This window comes from Protopterus annectens, chromosome 7.part0 (assembly GCF_019279795.1).
Source record: "Protopterus annectens isolate FY-2018-M chromosome 7.part0, PAN1.0, whole genome shotgun sequence".
Taxonomy (NCBI): Eukaryota; Metazoa; Chordata; order Ceratodontiformes; family Protopteridae; genus Protopterus; species Protopterus annectens.
Genome location: NC_056739.1, coordinates 1751641769 through 1751660270, shown reverse-complemented (window position 1 = coordinate 1751660270; position 18502 = coordinate 1751641769). Strand labels below are relative to the sequence as shown.

At 39.9% G+C, this 18502-nt stretch overlaps 1 protein-coding gene across 5 annotated transcripts in view; it reads left to right on the top strand.

Annotated features, from left to right (window-relative positions):
• ZNF710 (zinc finger protein 710) overlaps positions 1-18502 on the top strand; it is a 914149-nt gene that overhangs the window by 206550 nt on the left and 689097 nt on the right. The gene's annotated exons all lie outside the window — the stretch shown is intronic.

Here is an 18502-nt window from a genome sequence, read left to right as displayed (position 1 = left end):
TGTGTCTGGAATGAGAAAAAGGGTCAGGATCCTGGAAAACTAAATTTACCTCAAATACTACAGTATCTAGCTGAGCTGCTAAGCAGTGGACTTTCTTTCTCCTCCATCAAAATCCATGTCTCAGCCATTTCTGTGGAATACAACACTGATCCACCCTTATTCTCTCACCCTCTCTTAAGACAGTTCCTCAGAGGGGCTAAGAATCTAAGACCCCCAAGGAAACAACCAATACCTGCTTGGGATCTCAATTTCATTCTGGAAAAACTGACCTTGCCTCCCTTTGAGCCAGCTGCCTCATCAGATTTGCAATATTTATCCTAGAAAACGGCTTTCCTTCTGGCTATTACCTCAGCTCGTAGAGTTTCAGAACTACAAGCTCTCATGGCTGTGCAGCCTTTTATCATCTTCCATCAGGACAGAGTTTCCTTAGGAACCAACCCGTCCTTTATGCCTAAAGTGGTATCCAGGGTAGCTTTGAATCAGGCCATACACTTACCTAACTTTTGTCCTAATCCTCAAAACAAAGGGGAGAGATTACTACATTCCTTGGACATCCACAGACAACTGTGTTATTATTTGGACAGAACAAAGCCTTTCAGAAAATCAGAACAACTCTTTGTGTCCTATGCTGTAGGAGCTCAAGGAAAGCCAATTTCCAAACAGTCTCAAAATGGATAGCCCACTGCATACGCTTTTGCTATTCTTTTCATGGCAAAACTGTACCTACAGGCATCAGATCTCACTCCACAAGGGCCACAGCTACCTCCGCAGCTTTCCTCAGAGGAGTTCCTATCAAAGATATTTTGGAAGCAGCCACTTGGAGTTCTGTGCATACCTTCTCCAAGCACTACCACCTACCATTATACTCCAAAACTAGAGCAGGCTTTGCCACTGCAGTCTTGCAGGGCATCCTGGCTCCTCCTAGTTCCACCTAGTGCCTACCACCCCTTTCTTAGCTTTGGGATTCTACCCATCTGTTATGACTGCAGCTGTATGCACGATGAACATAGTACAGTTTTGTACCTACCATAAATGTAGATGTTCGAGTGCTAATACAGCTGCAGTCCAGGTTTCCCTCCCTCCTTCCCCTCTTGGGACAGGCCTATTGGCTAACACCTCCTCATACAACTTGATTGGGGTATTTATTTATGGTGTATTTGCTTGCAACTACTGTATTTTGATTATATTGCATTGCTTTATTACACAAATTTATGTATTGCCTTCCTTTTGGGGGCACCTGACATCTGGGGCAAGAAAAACTGAAGAAAATGGCGTCGGCTGGTTCCTTTATACCCCTGTCGCACTGACATCAGGGAAGAAGCGACGACAACTGACGCCGGACCTAGACTTTGGAATTCGGCCGACCGAGGACCCGCCTGATGGAAGGAGAACCCATCTGTTATGACTGCAGCTGTATTAGAACTCGAACATCTAGATTTATGGTAGGTACAAAACTGTACTTTTTTAAACTCCTAAATGATTTATTAGTATCCTTAGTCCATCTAACTCCTTTCAGAAGATTTGGCTTGAGTGAGTTTGGTTAAGTGGTGCACCATGTCTGCAGAGTTTGGAATGCATTTGTGATAAAACAAGCCTAGGCATGAAAAGGCTTTTATCTTTTTAAGTAACTGGTTGAGGCCACTTCTGTGCAGCCGTGCAGCCTCTTCTTTCTCTGTTTAGGGTTTTATGACTTCCCATCCAGCTGCAAAGCATGTGTCTGTCACCAGCCAATCCCGGCTGCCCTCAATGAAACAATGCAACACAGCCTGCAGTACCAACAGAAGACTGCCTAGGTCTTTGCTATAAATTACAAAGTTGTGTTGGTGTGCAGCAGCATAACTGGTGGGGAGTTGCAGCATGCTTTGTACCGAAAAAGTGGTGGTACCCCCTAAGATCAAAATTAAATATCCTATCCCAGAGCAATCCTTCTTTTTTGTCTGTGGCCTGTTTTATTAGAGGCATTTGTCAGTATCCTTAAGTGAGGCCAATTTTATTTTAGCAGTGATTGTTACTCAGCAATGTGTAGGAGAAGCAAGGTGAAAAGAAGTCTGAGAGGCAACATCAGGGAAATAGGTAAAGGTGTCAGCACAGAAAGTAGTTGAAACAAGCATGGGGTGTGGTAGAGGCTGAAATGGACAATAGATAAGCAAAGTGAAAGGAAGGTTGGACAAGGTTGAGTGAGAAGATGTAGAATTATTGTCTTGAAGATTGGCTGTAAGTCCCAGTGTATGGTATTTGACAGGGTAGAGGGAAATACAGAAGGGATGTGATGTGAGAGGAGATGTAAGATGGGAGAGAAAAAGTAAGGTACTGAACCAATGCATGTTTAAGAGGAATAGAAATCTGTAATAAAAATTAGAGGAGATGTGAGGAGAAGACTAGGAAATAGTAAGGAAGGGGGAGAGTAATTTAAGAAGTTTAGGAGGAAGGGATGATAGACACAGGCTATAGATATATGTCAGTATAGTATCCTATAAGGTGAGAGAGAGCATGGCTTAGAATACACCCTGTGGGTGGATTTGAATTTTTGTCTAGCTATGTGTTGAACAGGAACACAGCTGTGTGTTCATTGTTTAATTGAGACTTGAAAGATTTCACTTGAGGTATTTGTTGAACAGCAGGAGAGATGGAGTTCCAGATTTTAAAGATGTCGAAGGAATATAGTCAGCAGTGTGTGGTTTTGATTTAGTTGTTAGGAGTATGTTTTTATCTGCTGATTGAAGCGGCCTGTTTGAGTAGTTTTGAAGGATGTCAGTTTGGTTAGGTGAATTTTCAGGTTTCTAAATAAGGTTGTAAGTCAAGGAGTGAGGCAGTTCTAGCCTGTGTAGCAGTTTAGTGCTATGCAGTAGTGAGTTTTCCATGTCATTTAGCAGCAAATTGTAGTACTTTTGTTCTAGCATTTCTCAAGGAGCTTGGTCTGGTTTGCCTGAACATTAATGAGAGTGGGGGCTACATAGAGGAGAGTTGGAAGGAGGAAAGTTGAAGCACTGTATTTTCAAGCATTTTCTTTTACATAAGTTTTTTCATGTAGAGGGTGCCATTTTTTATTTTTCTTTTTTCTTTATTACATCTATTACATGGTAGTTCAATTTCAAATTGTCCTCTATTATTACACCTACTAGCTTAGTGTGGGTTATTAATTCAATTTTTATGTTATTGGGGGGGGTTAGAGCGAAGAGGGATTTATGGGTAGAGAGTTGTTTAGAAGTGAATAAGATGAACTTGGATTTTTTTGGAGTTTAGAAGTTTTGGATCAGAGGGACATGTTTCAGTAGAGATAAGGAAATCTTTGGTAAGTTGTTGCAGCATATACATATTTTTAATAGCGTAAACCAGAGTACAGACATCTGCATAATGGATGTTTTTTTGAATGTTTGCTGAGTGAAGATCATTCACAAACTTATTGAATAAGAGGGCCTAGTATGGAGCCCTAGGAACTTCAACTGGTATGGAAAAGGAAAGGATAAGATGTTTTGACAAAAATGTTGTCTTGTCTACAGAACAGGTAGCTGTCAAACCAAGTGAGCATTGGTGTATCTAGGCTTAGGGTGGACACTTTTTGTAATAGTTTTGTGTGTTCAATGGTGTCAAAGGCGTTTGAAATGTCAAAGAACTGCAGAGACTAGACTTTCCTGATTAATGTTTTGATTTTCTGTGGTTATGAAGTTAAGGAGGGATGTAGTAATAGTATGGTTAGGATGAAAGCCATGCTTTGTTGGAGATAGCAGATCATTGTCTGAAATTGAGAGTAATTGTGTGTGGATACATTTACATTTGGTCCGTAGCCGATAAAATCTTTGCAAGTGTTTCTCTTGTGTAAATTTAGTGTGTAAGATTTTTTTCCCATAGTCTGGAAGCATAGCTTTCTTTAATGCATCAGTTAGCTAATATTGAATCTGGGTAGGCCAGATCATCTGCTAACACTTTAAAGAATTCTCCTAGTACGTTATCTTGAGCAGCAGTGATAGGTTTCAGTTTTAGAAGTGTGTATGTATGTGTATATACTATATATATATAGATATATATATATATATATATATATATATATATATATATATATATATATATATATATATATATATATATATATATATAATTTTTTTTCATGGTGGAGATGGGTTTCAAGGAGAAAGTGTTACAGCCAAGTGTTGGTTTAAACAGGCGTAATGAGGTGTGCATTGAATTGGGAAGCCAGTTAATTTGGTTAATGGACAATAGAGGGATTAGATTTGGTGACTTGGCCAAGATTTAGTAGTTGGTTGACTGAGTACCAGAAGAGGTTTTGATTGTTTTGATTTAAAGTTTGGAGATTAGGTTTAATCTGATTTCTTGTGAAATGTAATCTTTTGCTTGGTGTTATTTCTGCTGTATTTATAGATTTGTAGATTAGACTTTCTGTTATACTTTCGCCAGGTTTCCCATGCTTTGTCTTTCTGGTTCATAAGTTGTTTGGTTTGTCTGGAAAGCCAGGGTGCTGGATTTGCTTTGATGTTTCTAGTTTTTATAGGTATGTATATATTTCAGATATTGAGGTAAGTGGCATTAAGGGAGACCGCATCATCTAGGTGAAGGGTTAGTACTTTGTTCCAGTTTAATAAGTTTGACATGAAGGCATCTAATTGAAAGCTGATCAGATTGTGGGTGTAGTTGTAGTGGTGGAGTTTATTATTGTGGTGGTCACTTATAACAAAGGTAGGCATGTGGTCACTTAGGATACCTGGGAAAGCATCAGAGGAGAAACTTTTGTTTGGTGAAATAATGAGGATCCAGTCTAATGTAGATTCCATCCAAAATGTTTATTGTACTTAGGTGAGGATGTAATTAGACTGTTTAACCAATATAAATTCATCCCATCATTAGAGGCGGCTTATAGTCTGTCAATATTTAAACTGCTTATGATTAATTTTTCTGTGGAATATTGGAGGACGCCCAGGAGTAGAATTCTTCTGTTGTATTTGCATTGTTGTCTGAAGGAATGTAAATTATCGCAATGCATTGAGATTTGGGGATTTGGGTTTATTTACTTTTATAGGGAAATAAGGATTTCAGCATTATTTATTTATGGAGTTTTGAGGGATGAAGAGTTAAAGGAAATGTAAAGTAGCACTACTTGCTTTTTTAGTTCTAGCTAGTCTTAGAATACTATATACTGCAGGTAGAATTTCCTCATCTTTTGTATTTTGCTTCAGCCAGGTTTTAGTATTACAATAATAGGTGGTGAGTAGTGTGCTGTCCAGGCATAGATGTCTGCTAGTTTATTTTAATGCCTCTTAAATTTATATTAGTAAGATGTAGGCTGGATGCTGAAAGAAGAAGAAGATGTAGGCTGGATAATTTAGTGGGTTGAGAGGAGCATGGTTGTACGTTAGAAACCATGGAGTTGGTATGTTTTGAGGAGGACCAGAGTTTGTGTGTGCATCCATCCATCCACAACCACTTTTCCCTTTTTACATATGGGGTTGGGGCATCCATCCCCACATAGTTTAATAATCAACAGTGAGTGTAGGATGGAAGGGAACCATTTGCTTTTGCACTGGATAGTAAGTCCAAGTTTTAGGAGTAAGAGGTTTGGCCCTTGATGGTTGTTCTTGATTAGATGAATGAAAGTTGAAGGTAATAAGTCTGGAGATGTAGTGAATGTAGTCAGTGACTGATGCTTTGAGCCAGTAAAAAGGTTCCTGGAGTTGGTGGTGGATTTTTGTGGAGTTAAGATGATAGCAGGTTAGGTGTGTTAGTACTAGAGCAGGAATTATGATTAAATGAGGAAGGAGCAGAACTACGTGAAGTGATATAAAGAAAGGACATAATTGTTTAGAAAAACAAGGGAATGAATAGAGCAATAGAGAAGAGGAGGAAAGGTAGTGTGAGTGTGGAAGTATAGGAATAATTTTAGCTATGTATAGTGGGTAAACTGCAAAAACCTGAGGTATTCGCTATTTCTACTACTTTTGTCTGATCTGATTAATATACAGTGATTAACTAGAGATATATGGACTGAAAATCTTCCACACAGAGAAGTTTCTTACACTGTTTTGTTTTTGGGCCCACTACACTTGTTTAGTGGGTTGTTTTGAGACTTCAGGGATACCACGGAGATTACTTGTTTTTTTTGTGAGTAGTAAACTGATCCAAGTTATTTAAAAGAATTTGCATGATTCTCATTACTTTCAACATAAAGGGTGTCCTCTGATCAGCTAAAATCTCTTCAGATGTTCCAGTCCTAGATTACCCATTAAGCTTTAGGCCTCCTTTTCACTTGACAGTTTTGCATTTCTGTGCATGAAATAATTAAATGTAATGGTGGATGTTGCCAGTAGATTGGGGACTTCTAGTTATACCTCTCAAATGTACAGATTTTCACAGAATGGCCAGATTTTTGCCTCATATTTTTGGTGTGTTCCTCCTAAAATCTGTACTTTTCTGGCAATAGCTGAGAATTGGAAGTCATTAAATAATGACAAATATTTGAGTTTAAGACTCCACATCCTTTAGAAAATTCATACTAATGCAAAACCTATTATTCTATAAACTTTCTAAGTTTGTAAGAGTAATATTTAAAATCTGTCCCTATTTGTCCCCCAATCATTTTAGGCTTCGTCCAGATTTTTTTCTCTAAGAGATTGAGAGGTATGCTTCTAGTATTAGGCTGTGGCTCTGTTAGAACTCAAACCTGTTGCTGTAGGACTGTAATGCTATGAAACAATGGTTGATTTGATTTTTATTGCTGCTGTTTTTCTCTTTTTCTCTCTCTCTCTCTCTCTCTACATGGGCAGCCAATTTTGTTAAATTATATACATACTACTAAGAAAGCAAAGCAAGAAAACTATACCACCAAGACAACGAACAGTCCACCCTTTTATTACTTAGCGCCTTGGCTATACAGCCTTCACAGAGTAAAGTAACATAAAAAGCATCAAGATTATGTACACCTAAGCTTTGCAAAACACACCCACTGCAATTAATCAATTAAGTTGAATTAAATTACATATTTCCAATCACATTCCTTATTTAACCCTAAGGGTTCCAAAGTATTAAACTTTAAAATATATAGTGTCTCCTTTTTACATAGTTTAACAACCAAATTCACTAATTCCCCCCAAAATATCTCAACCTTTTCCAAAACACAACCAATAATGTGATTAGGGTTACAATTATGAAATTCAGAAAAATGACTACCAAGGGGGGCTATCAATTCTAGCATTTTTTATATCTCTTAGATGTTCTTGAAAATGAACTTTAAAAATTCTACTGGTCTCACCAATGTAAAATTTATTACAGTTACATCTAAGAGCATATATAACCCCACATGCATTACAATTAAAATTACCCTTAACCCAACATTGATGCCCATTGATTTACTTAAAGCTATTGATCACATTTTTGCATATAGAGCATTTATTACATGGTATAGTGCCTTTAAACATAGGCATCCCAACACTAATATTCATTATAGGTGGTTCAAATTGATTATGCACAACCATATCTCTAAGATTTCTGGCCCTTTTATAAGAAATATTTAACCTTTGTGGCAGCAATTTATTTAACTCCTTGTCTTAAGCAACATGGGCCAAAATTGACAAGCTGTATTAACTATTTTGTCACTAATAACATTATATGCAGTTACAAAGAAAATGTTACTCAAATTCTCTTCCTTGTTAAACACATGTTCAACAGGGATATTACAGAAATTGTCATCAGGCTGAGAATACACTCTATCCCTCATGTTTTCATTTCTCATATTATTTTGGACACTGGGCCACCTAAGATTCTTAACCTTAACCTTAGCTTCTGTAACGGTGTCTATCTTATAGCCTCTATTTAGGAACATATTTTCTGTTTCCAAAAGTTCTTGTATAAAGATTTCATCCCTATTACATAGTCTATGTATCCTTAAAAATTAATTATAGGGTAAAGTCTTTATTAAATGCTCTGGATGGCAACTGTTACCATATAGAAAACTGATTTTTATGACTAAACTTGTGTAGCCCAGTGTTCAGTTGACTGAGCTTAATATCTAAGAAGCTAACTTCTGTTCCAAGCTGAATACCATCAAGTTGTAGGCCCATATTATTAATTTGTAAATTGTCCACAAATTGAGTAACTGCCTCCATGGGACCATCACATAAAAATGAGGTAATCAATAAACCTTAAATAAAGCAAAGCCTAGGTTTTATAGAAATTATGATGGTATATCTTATCAAACTCAAATTTACCCATTACCAGGTTTGCATACATGGGGGCAAAAGCTGCCCCCATTGCAGTACCCCGCAGTTGATGGAAGACTTCCCCATTTAAATGTGAAAAAGTTGTGTTTTAAACAAAACGCTACTAAATCAATCACAAAGTGGGACATAGGGGAATGGCCCAAAAAATGGAACAGAGCTTGGATACCAGCCTCATGCTTGATATTGGTGTACTAGCTTTTCACATCCATGCATAACCAATACATAAAACTATTCCATTCAAAACCCTGTATTTCAATTAAAAATCTTGACTATCTCTTATATATGAGGGCAATCTCAAAACATATTTCCTCAAATACTCATGCAGAAATGTACTGATAGGTTTTAAAAAGTATTTTTCAGCAGACACAATAGTCTTCCAGTCAGTTTCTCAAGGCCGTTATGTGTCTTGGGTAAACAGTAGAAGACATCCAAATTGCTTTTTATGTTATTTTACTCTGAAGGCTGTATAGCCGAGGTGCTAAGTAATAAAAGGTTGGACTGTTCGTTGTCTTGGTGGTATAATTTTGTTAAATTATACTGTAAACTGAACTGCATAGCTGCTGCACTCTATTGTAGTTATTATTTTGCTTCATACTTTTGAAAATAGATTATTGTGGAGATTCTTGTTCTACTTTTAAAAAGTGCTTCTTTTACTTTTTCCATTTTTTCAATATAACAAAAAGGTTCACAAGGTATTTAAACACACAGTTACTAAAACAACTTTTTTACTCTCACAAGATTCCTCATATAGGCTGTGAAGATTGGGTGAAGATAGATGAAGGCTGCCAGCGTAGCCAGATATATAGATAGTTATGTCATTTGTAAATATTACTGTAAGCCACAGGCTTGTTGTCTTAAATGGAAAAATGCTGTTACATGTGGAACTGCAAAAATGTAACAACAGTGCACTCTGCTGACCAGCTAAAGCATGTTGTGAACCTTTGATGTAAACACGGCTCTGGCCGGTCCAGATGAAGGAATTCTTGCTATTGTTTTAAGGCCATAGTTACTGGCCAGAATTTGCATGCATAAATGTCCTTAATAGCTTTGATTCCTGACCTGGTGTGAGCTTACTAAAGAATGTAGCCTTTTAGTCTGGGAACCCCAGGAAAGTGTGAAGAATGATGTAATGTGAATCAGGACTGCAATATCAATTTAAACAGAGAGAACTGGAGAGCATTAAGCATTTTTGTCTTGACCATCCAACTCCTCAGCACTCTGCCTGTGTTCTATATATAAGTTTATCTTAGATTTGTGTTTTTTCTTAGAAATAGCTAGAAACTAGAAAGATTAGACTGTGTTTTTCTGTGATGTCAGAAATGTACTACTGAATTATTTTAAGTATTTCTCTGTGACCTCTGAACTCTTGACTAGCACTGTGTAGTAAAAAGTATTGTCTTGTGTTTTTAATTATTTACTATTAAATATTTTTAAAACCCTTTGTGGCTGTTTTGTGAAGAGATAATTTAAGCTGTAGAGTACATTGCATATTTATAGTGATTACTGTCCAAGTCACTCCAAATAAACCTTGACTGTTCAGTCGCACTTACCTATTTGGATAATAATATTGCACAGTAATAATTGGACACCCTTTCATAAGGGCCTTTTAGTAGCTGATAAATGTTAGCTGCGTGGTGGCAGTGATTTCTACCATGTGTATCCGTGGTAGTGCAGCGGTAGCGTTGTTGCCTCACAGCAAGAGGTTCTCCCATTCGATTCTCGGCTGGAGTGCGGGGAGTGCCTTCTATATGGAGTCTGGATGTCCTCCCGATGGTTGGGTGGGCGTTCGAAAGACATGCGTAAATGGGCGTGCCTTCATTGAAGGTTGAATGTCGAGCTGGCACCTCGGCATTCATGAAAATCTACTGCCAATCATTAGCAGACCAGAGTTCTGCTGTGGTGACCCCTAACCAGGAAAAGCCGAAAGACAAACAACAGGTCTGGGAAAAAGGGGCACAGCTGGAGAGCCTGTGCCAGCCTTCCCCATGAGTGTCTGTGTGGTTGTATAAACTCTTCTGAAGGTGTGTGTGTGTGTGTGTGTGTGTGTGTGTGTGTGTGTGTGTGTGTGTGTGTGTCAGCTGCTTGGGCAGGGACACGAAGCACTGGTTGGACAGAGAGAGTGCTGGAGGTTTAGCTTGCCCACTAGGCTGAGATCTGGATCCTATAGCTGTGCCAGTGGGGAGTCTTATTGGGGACCTGGAGAGCAAGGGAGCGACCAGCCCCGGGCTGACTGTGATCTCCGTGTGCTGTTAATGCACTTTACTGTGTGTTATTTGTTATCCTTTCCTCCTATATGAGACACCCCTCACTCGTGTTAGTGGTGAGGATTGAGGCTCCTTGATTGCTGGGCCAGGGCACGGGCGTCACATAGGCACAAAATTTATTGTTTAGAAGCTGCACCCCAGTCAGTTCCACAACTCAAAAACTGATTCCTGGTTTGAAGGCAATTAATTGTTATGTATAACACTTGGTGATTTTTGTTTCAAAAACAAAAACACTGTTTCCACATATCTCTAGCAATGGTATAGGTGGTCAGTTATGCCTGCATTCTCCACCATTTGTAGCATATTTGGTCTTGTCAGCTCATTCAGGGGAATAAATATTTGGTGTCTTATAACTTGAAAACATCTTTCTCTTTACTTAAAGTATCATTCTTTAGTGCATAGCACAAATGAGTTAAAGTCAGTTTATTTCAGGCAGCCAAGTTTTGGAAAAACATGCAGTTCTGATTTATTTTGGATGCAAGACTATTGAAATGCTTGAACTGTTAACTTGACATAAGCCCTGGTGTTAAAACAAGTTTCAAGAAGACATGGTCCTTTTCACCTGGTGCATAACAAACTAACAATTTTGAAAACCAGAAACAACAGGCAGTTATTTCTTAGGTTCATATACTGTACAGTTCTTTTTAAAGTTGATTCAATTTTTACTTTGTTCGGGTAAGTTGCAGTCCTTTGCAAGTATATGTGTATAAACACATGCACACAGTTTGAACTGCAACTCCCGACTCTTTTTTTAGATAGAGTTATCAGCCAGAAACAGTGGGTTCCAAGAACATTTTACATGAGAGTAGCTAGCTCTAAGCCCGACCATAACAGAACCTGAAGGGAAAACTCTTCAGCTGTTAGCTGGTTTCACTTCTCACCTAGGAATTCCTTGAGACTTCAGAGAACTGGGTTGTTGCTCCACTTCTTCTACCTAGAGGTCAAGAGATTCTAATATTTGCATTTAACAGCAGCTCTACCCTACTCTGTTGCTTCAGTGAGTTTAGCCTTAATTCCTTTCATATCTAGATGATTCTGAAAGCAAAAGCAATTTAACTTTTAACTCATTCTTGTCTGAGTAATTCTGGGAGTTTATGCCACTTTCAGTGCCTGAGTGTGACAGCCATGCTCTAGAATAGGTCCTCTAAGGGTATGTGCCTTGTTTTACCATATTTTGCAAGGTGCTACAACTCCAACTTTTACGAAATGTCTTCTTCCAACTGTCCACCATTGCAGTATGTCACTGTATACGTGTGTGTGTGTGTGTGTGTGTGTGTGTGTGTGTGTGTGTGTGTGTGTGTGGTTATGTATGTGTATATATATATATATATATATATATATATATATATATATATATATTCTCTCTGTCACTCTTCTGTCTTTGCTGACTATAACAGCGTAACTGCAACATGAAGTTTATTTACATATTTTCCTTTGTTATTGTAAACTATTATACTTTCACTATTGCTTATGTTGTACTCTGGGTAGTTTATTACTTGTTTGCATTCTCATGTATTATTTCAGGTTGTGGTTGAAAATTATTCTTGAAATCAACCTACATTCCCTGTTAATGAATGTGTAACTAAGAAAAGGATTGCATACATGTGTATTTCTAGGGACAATTTGATACAGAATTCTGTGGGTAATAGTATTATCTGTAGAAAAAGAATTGTGCTCAGTTTGCATTTTATCAGAAATAAGCTTTCTCCTAATATATATAAAAAACCAAAAAAACAAAACTGATCCACACGCACACTGTATTTCTTCTGTCATCCCCATGCAAAGAATATCGTGATAGAATTTATAAACTGCAGAGGGGCCCAGCATATAATCAAGACTCCATGATAAACAGGATATCCAGCCTATAAACATAGTCAGTCTATAAATAGCTGCAATTTAGATACCAAACTCCTGGTCATTCAATATGCATGCTGCAAATGGCTGCAAAGCTGTAGGACTGAATGTTGCAACTTCCAAAGCCATTATTATGAGCAGGATAATAAAACAATAGCAGACCCAGCTGTCATTAAAGATAACCAGTAATAAACCCGTAAAACAAACCTAAACATGTTAACACTTGGTGTGCATAAAATATATTTAGAGTGTATTACATAATATATTAAGAGAAATTATTCATTATTTGATTATTTAATCTTAGCTTGCTTCATCCCGAGTGAGGTAGGGGTAGAGGCCATATATAATCTAAATATTTATAACTCTTTCTGTAATATTATTTTGAATACTTTCTTGTATACTATTAGTGCAGTATATTAATATGGTCAAATGACAAAATTGTTATTTATGTGGTTGAATTGTTGGTCGTAAAATAATAAAGCAACCCCCACTTTTCAGTGATCTAGATCATTATAAAACATAGTTAACAACCCCCCATTTAACCTTGTGGCAAGGTGCTAGTACAGATTTTACTCCCTGACCACTATGTGCTTGTATACCCCAGCATGCATATATATATATATATATATATATATATATATATATATATATATATAGATATATATATGGTTTACTATCATTATGTCGAAAATGAAAATAAAATATGTACTTATCAGCGAAATGTTTTGCCGAAAGTACACAATTCCAAACCTTCCTAATGTCGAAAATGTCACTCGCAACATTTTCGACACTTAACACCAATCCCACCCTTCCCATAACTCCCTAACTAACTAGCGTAAACTCACGTTTATGCTGTGCCCCCCACACACCCCCTAACTTAATATTCCAACTCTGAGATCGCACTACCCCTGCTTAAAGCCAGCTTTAGCGCTTGTAATTTAAAGTTTGTCCTGTTTGTTGCATTTACCTGTTGAGGCTACACATTCAAGTGCGCTAGCCTGTGTTACATATTTATAGCATTTTTCTGCTGTTTGTTGCAAAAAAAAAAATTATCCTTGTTTCCCATCTTTCCTGACCTAGAGTAGTCCAAATACAGGCTTTGCTGTATTCTGGACTTTTGGAAAGTTTCTGTGTTGCCCATTTCCTTTCTTGGATAAAGGGAGGCTTCTTTGTTCACCAGTGGCAGTGGGGAGCTTGGAGCAGCCTATCTATCCCTGGAGGAGTGTTCCCAGCACAAGAATCTGGTAGTTCCTGTGTTGCCCATTTCCTTTCTTGGATAAAGGGAGGCTTCTTTGTTCACCAGTGGCAGTGGGGAGCTTGGAGCAGCCTATCTATCCCTGGAGGAGTGTTCCCAGCACAAGAATCTGGTAGTCTATTGGCCGTTTTGGGCCAATTTTTAGCTCTTTCAAGTCCCCCTGTATAAAACCCACTTTGGTGCGTTTTTTGCACTTGTTAGTACTCGGCCAAGCTCCTTGTGGTCCTGCAGAGTGGTGCTAGCAGCAGAGAGGCTAAAAAAGCGACTGCTAACCTGATAAGTGTTTGTTTTCCTGCTACTACCTGGGTGACTGTCCGATCTAGCTAAACTGCAAGTATTTCTGCTTCTTGAACTGTTTTAAACTGTTTAAAGTTGTTTTTGCACCTGCACTTTTAAAGTTTGTCCTGTTTGTTGCTTTTACCTGTTGAGGCTACACACTCAAGTGCGCTAGCCTGTGTTACATATTTATTGCATTTTCCTGCTGTTTGTTGCAAAAAAAAAAAAATTATCCTTGTTTCCCGTCTTTCCTGACCTAGAGTAGTCCAAATACAGGCTTTGCTGTATTCTGGACTTTTGGAAAGTTCCTGTGTTGCCCATTTCCTTTCTTGGATAAAGGGAGGCTTCTTTGTTCACCAGTGGCAGTGGGGAGCTTGGAGCAGCCTATCTATCCCTGGAGGAGTGTTCCCAGCACAAGAATCTGGTAGTCTATTGGCCGTTTTGGGCCAATTTCTAGCTCTTTCAAGTCCCCCTGTATAAAACCCGCTTTAGCGAGGCCTTGCACGATTTTCGCATAGCCCAGCATCGGGCAGCGCCACTTAATTGGGTTTAAACTATTCTCGGCTCCACAAAGTCTGCTCTTCACTTTTTCCCTTAGAACTGATCTAGTTCTCATAATAAACACATTATTCCCACTCTAAAGCCTGGCACTTGCTCACTAAAGCAATTATATAAGTCAGCATTAAAAAATTAAAAGCACTACTCCCTCACAAACTCCCCTTGAGTACTTTGTTCCCCATTGGCCCTTTTTTTCAATTATAAAGGAATTCCCAGTACTATTCTAGCATGTCCAAAGGTCAGTTGTCAATCTCCTCTCCGGTCCAGCTGGTGAATCTGGGAATTTTGAGGCAATGTTACAACTGCCTCATGTACACAGACAACCCTCTCCTCCTCCCAACAAATTCCAACACATGTGAGAGATGCAACCATATAGCCAAACTGGAGGCTAAGCTCTCTCAACTCAGTACTGGCATAACCAGTCAGGAGGAGAAGGAAACCACACTCACTACAATTCCAGTCTCACATAGACCTACCACGACAGCAAACCAAACACATAAACACACAAAAACATACTCAGAGGCTCTAAATAAAAATCTGCCTAAGCAGCAGAGACCTCCAAAGCAGACGCCCAAGCAACCGCTACCCCAAAACAAAACACATGCAACACATAGCTCACAAAGCCAGTGTGCCGAACAGTCACAGCCCTTAAGGCTAAACAAACACACTTGTAATAGGTGACTCTATCGTCAGGCACACTGACGTCCCGCTCACCAGGCTGAACAAGGAGAAGGTCACTGTGAGCTGCCTGTCGGGCACTAGGATCCGCCACATAACACAAGCACTCAGTCATTCCAATCCAAGGCAAGTACAAATATGACTCGGTCATTGTCCATGCTGGTGTGACTGACCTGAGACGTACCTCCCTGGACTACATGAAAAGAGACGTAGAGGAGCTCTCTGAGCATGTAGCCCAGGCCGGTATGACCCTGACCTTGAGTAGCATCTTACCCTCACCAAGAATGATGCCACAATATGAAGACAAGATGATCAATTTCAACAATTGGCTTAAGTATTGGTGTTATTCAAAGGGGATCCAATGCCTGTCTGCCTGGGATGACATGCTAGACAAGCCACGATGCTTCGCTAGGGACGGCTTGCACCTGTCACCCCTGGGCTTTTGGATATTGGCAAAGGCTCTTGCCACCCCCATAGTGTCTTTTTTAGGCAAGGCTCAAAAGACAAACCCATCTGCATAGGTATCACAAGGGATAAGAAACTAAGAGTAATGCTACTCAACGCCAGAAGTCTAAACCTCAAGATGCATGCACTTGAAACTCTCCTTAGCATGGAGAACATCGATATCTGTGCAGTAACAGAAACCTGGTTCAAGGCTCCTGAGAGCACCCCAGCACTACCAGGTTATACCTCATACCATGTTTTTCGGCCCCAAAACTTGGACCAAATCACAAAAGGAGGGGGAGTATCAATATTCAAAGATACCCACACCTCCAGGTTGGTGGCACAGCACGAAGCATCAGAGACTATCCATGTGCAACTAACAGTGGGTAAAACTGCCTTCCAGTTTATAGCCTGCTACAGACCACCCTCCCAAACCCAGGAACCCCACTCGGCCTTCCTGAGAACACTGGAAAATATGAAGGTCTCTCCAAACACCATTATATTGGGTGACTTCAACTACCCTAACATAGACTGGGAGCATTACTCTAGCTCCAACACCCTAGCCCAAAGGTTCCTAGAATTTATAAACTCAAATGCTATGGAACAACTTGTTGCCACTCCCACAAGAGGGGAAAACATACTGGACCTGATCATCACCAACATGGGGACTCTATGCTCCAGACCAGAAGTGTATCCTCACTGGTAAGATCAGACCATAAACTAATCTCACTAGATATTCACATCCCGACCCCAGCCCCTGCCCAGAAAACCACAGTGAAAAACTTCTCTAAAGCAAATTTCACACTCCTCAAAACCGAGGTGGAATCCTTCAAAGCCCCCGGGCCTGTGGAAAATATGACCCAGACCGCAGAATCCTTTATAAACGCATTCTATGAACACCTTCAGGAATGCATGGATCATGCAGTCCCAAATAAAACCAAGACCCAATCCTCCAGAGTTAGGCGTCCTGTCTGGTGGACCCCAGCCATAAACAAACAATACAATAGAAGGAGGAAGCTACTACATGATAGAGCAAAATCCCAAAAAGGGAAGGCATCTCTGATCAGTATTAGCAAAAAACTACGGGCACTCATAAAATCGTCTAAGGCCAGCTTCAAGAGAAAAATTGCACAGGACACTAAGGATAATCACAAGGCTTTCTTTAGTTATGTTAGGAACCTGGGTGGGAATTCCCAGATATGCTCAGAATTAGTCCAAAATGACAAAAAATACACCGAACCCACAGACATTGCCAACATCCTAGCTGACAGGTTCAGCGCAAACTTCTCCCCCCCCTTTCCCACCAAAAGGGCAAATATCTATCCCAGCAGAGTGCTGCCCCCCTGACATCTCAGATAAACTCAAATGCTATGGAACAACTTGTTGCCACTCCCACAAGAGGGGAAAACATACTGGACCTGATCATCACCAACATGGGGACTCTATGCTCCAGACCAGAAGTGTATCCCTCACTGGTAAGATCAGACCATAAACTAATCTCACTAGATATTCACATCCCGACCCCAGCCCCTGCCCAGAAAACCACAGTGAAAAACTTCTCTAAAGCAAATTTCACACTCCTCAAAACCGAGGTGGAATCCTTCAAAGCCCCCGGGCCTGTGGAAAATATGACCCAGACCGCAGAATCCTTTATAAACGCATTCTATGAACACCTTCAGGAATGCATGGATCATGCAGTCCCAAATAAAACCAAGACCCAATCCTCCAGAGTTAGGCGTCCTGTCTGGTGGACCCCATCCATAAACAAACTATACAATAGAAGGAGGAAGCTACTACATGATAGAGCAAAATCCCAAAAAGGGAAGGCATCTCTGATCAGTATTAGCAAAAAACTACGGGCACTCATAAAATCGTCTAAGGCCAGCTTCAAGAGAAAAATTGCACAGGACACTAAGGATAATCACAAGGCTTTCTTTAGTTATGTTAGGAACCTGGGTGGGAATTCCCAGATATGCTCAGAATTAGTCCAAAATGACAAAAAATACACCAAACCCACAGACATTGCCAACATCCTAGCTGACAGGTTCAGCGCAAACTTCTCCCCTTCCCACCAAAGGGCAAATATCTGTCCCAGCAGAGTGCTGCCCCCCTGACATCTCAGATGCTCAGGTAAGAGCCGCCCTCTCCAAAGCAAAAAACACAGCATCAATGGGACCAGACTGTGTCCCGGGCTGCGTCCTACATGAACTCCAAGAAGAACTAAACCCAAACATAAAACTACTGTTCAGTCTCAGCCTTACTACAGGATATGTACCCAAATAGTGGCATACAGCAACAGTGGTTCCTCTCCATAAAGGTGGTGCCTCAACGGATCCTGGAAACTATCGCCCCATAAGCTTGACTAGCTTGGTCTGCAAAGCTATGGAAAGGATCATCATGGACCTCATAAATAAAGATATTGGGGGCCTACAAACACTGGATCCTACCCAGTTAGGCTTTGTTAAGGGCAGATCCTGCCTCTTAAACCTGGTTGATTTCTTTGAAACAGTCACCAAGGCCATTGACGAGGGCAAGGTGGTCCACACAGCCTACCTGGACCTTGCAAAAACCTTCGATAAAATACCCCACTCGGGCATTATAGATGAACTCACCAGCTTAAATATAAACCCCTATGTCACTGGATGGGTTGCAAACTGGCTCAAGGACAGAACCCACATGGTTAGAATTGCTGGAGCCATGTCAGACTCCAAACCAGTTACAAGTGGCATCCCACAAGGCTCAGTCCTGGGACCTCTCTTGTTTGGTATATATTTCTCGGAGGTACAGGCTAACACGGAAGGACTGTGGCTGACCAAGTTCGCAGATGACTGCAAACTGGGCGCCATAATAGACTCTCCAGCTGACAAAAGCATCCTACAAAAGGGCCTCATAGAAACAGACAACTGGTGCCAGAGCCATGGCCTCAAGCTAAACGCCAAAAAGTGTAT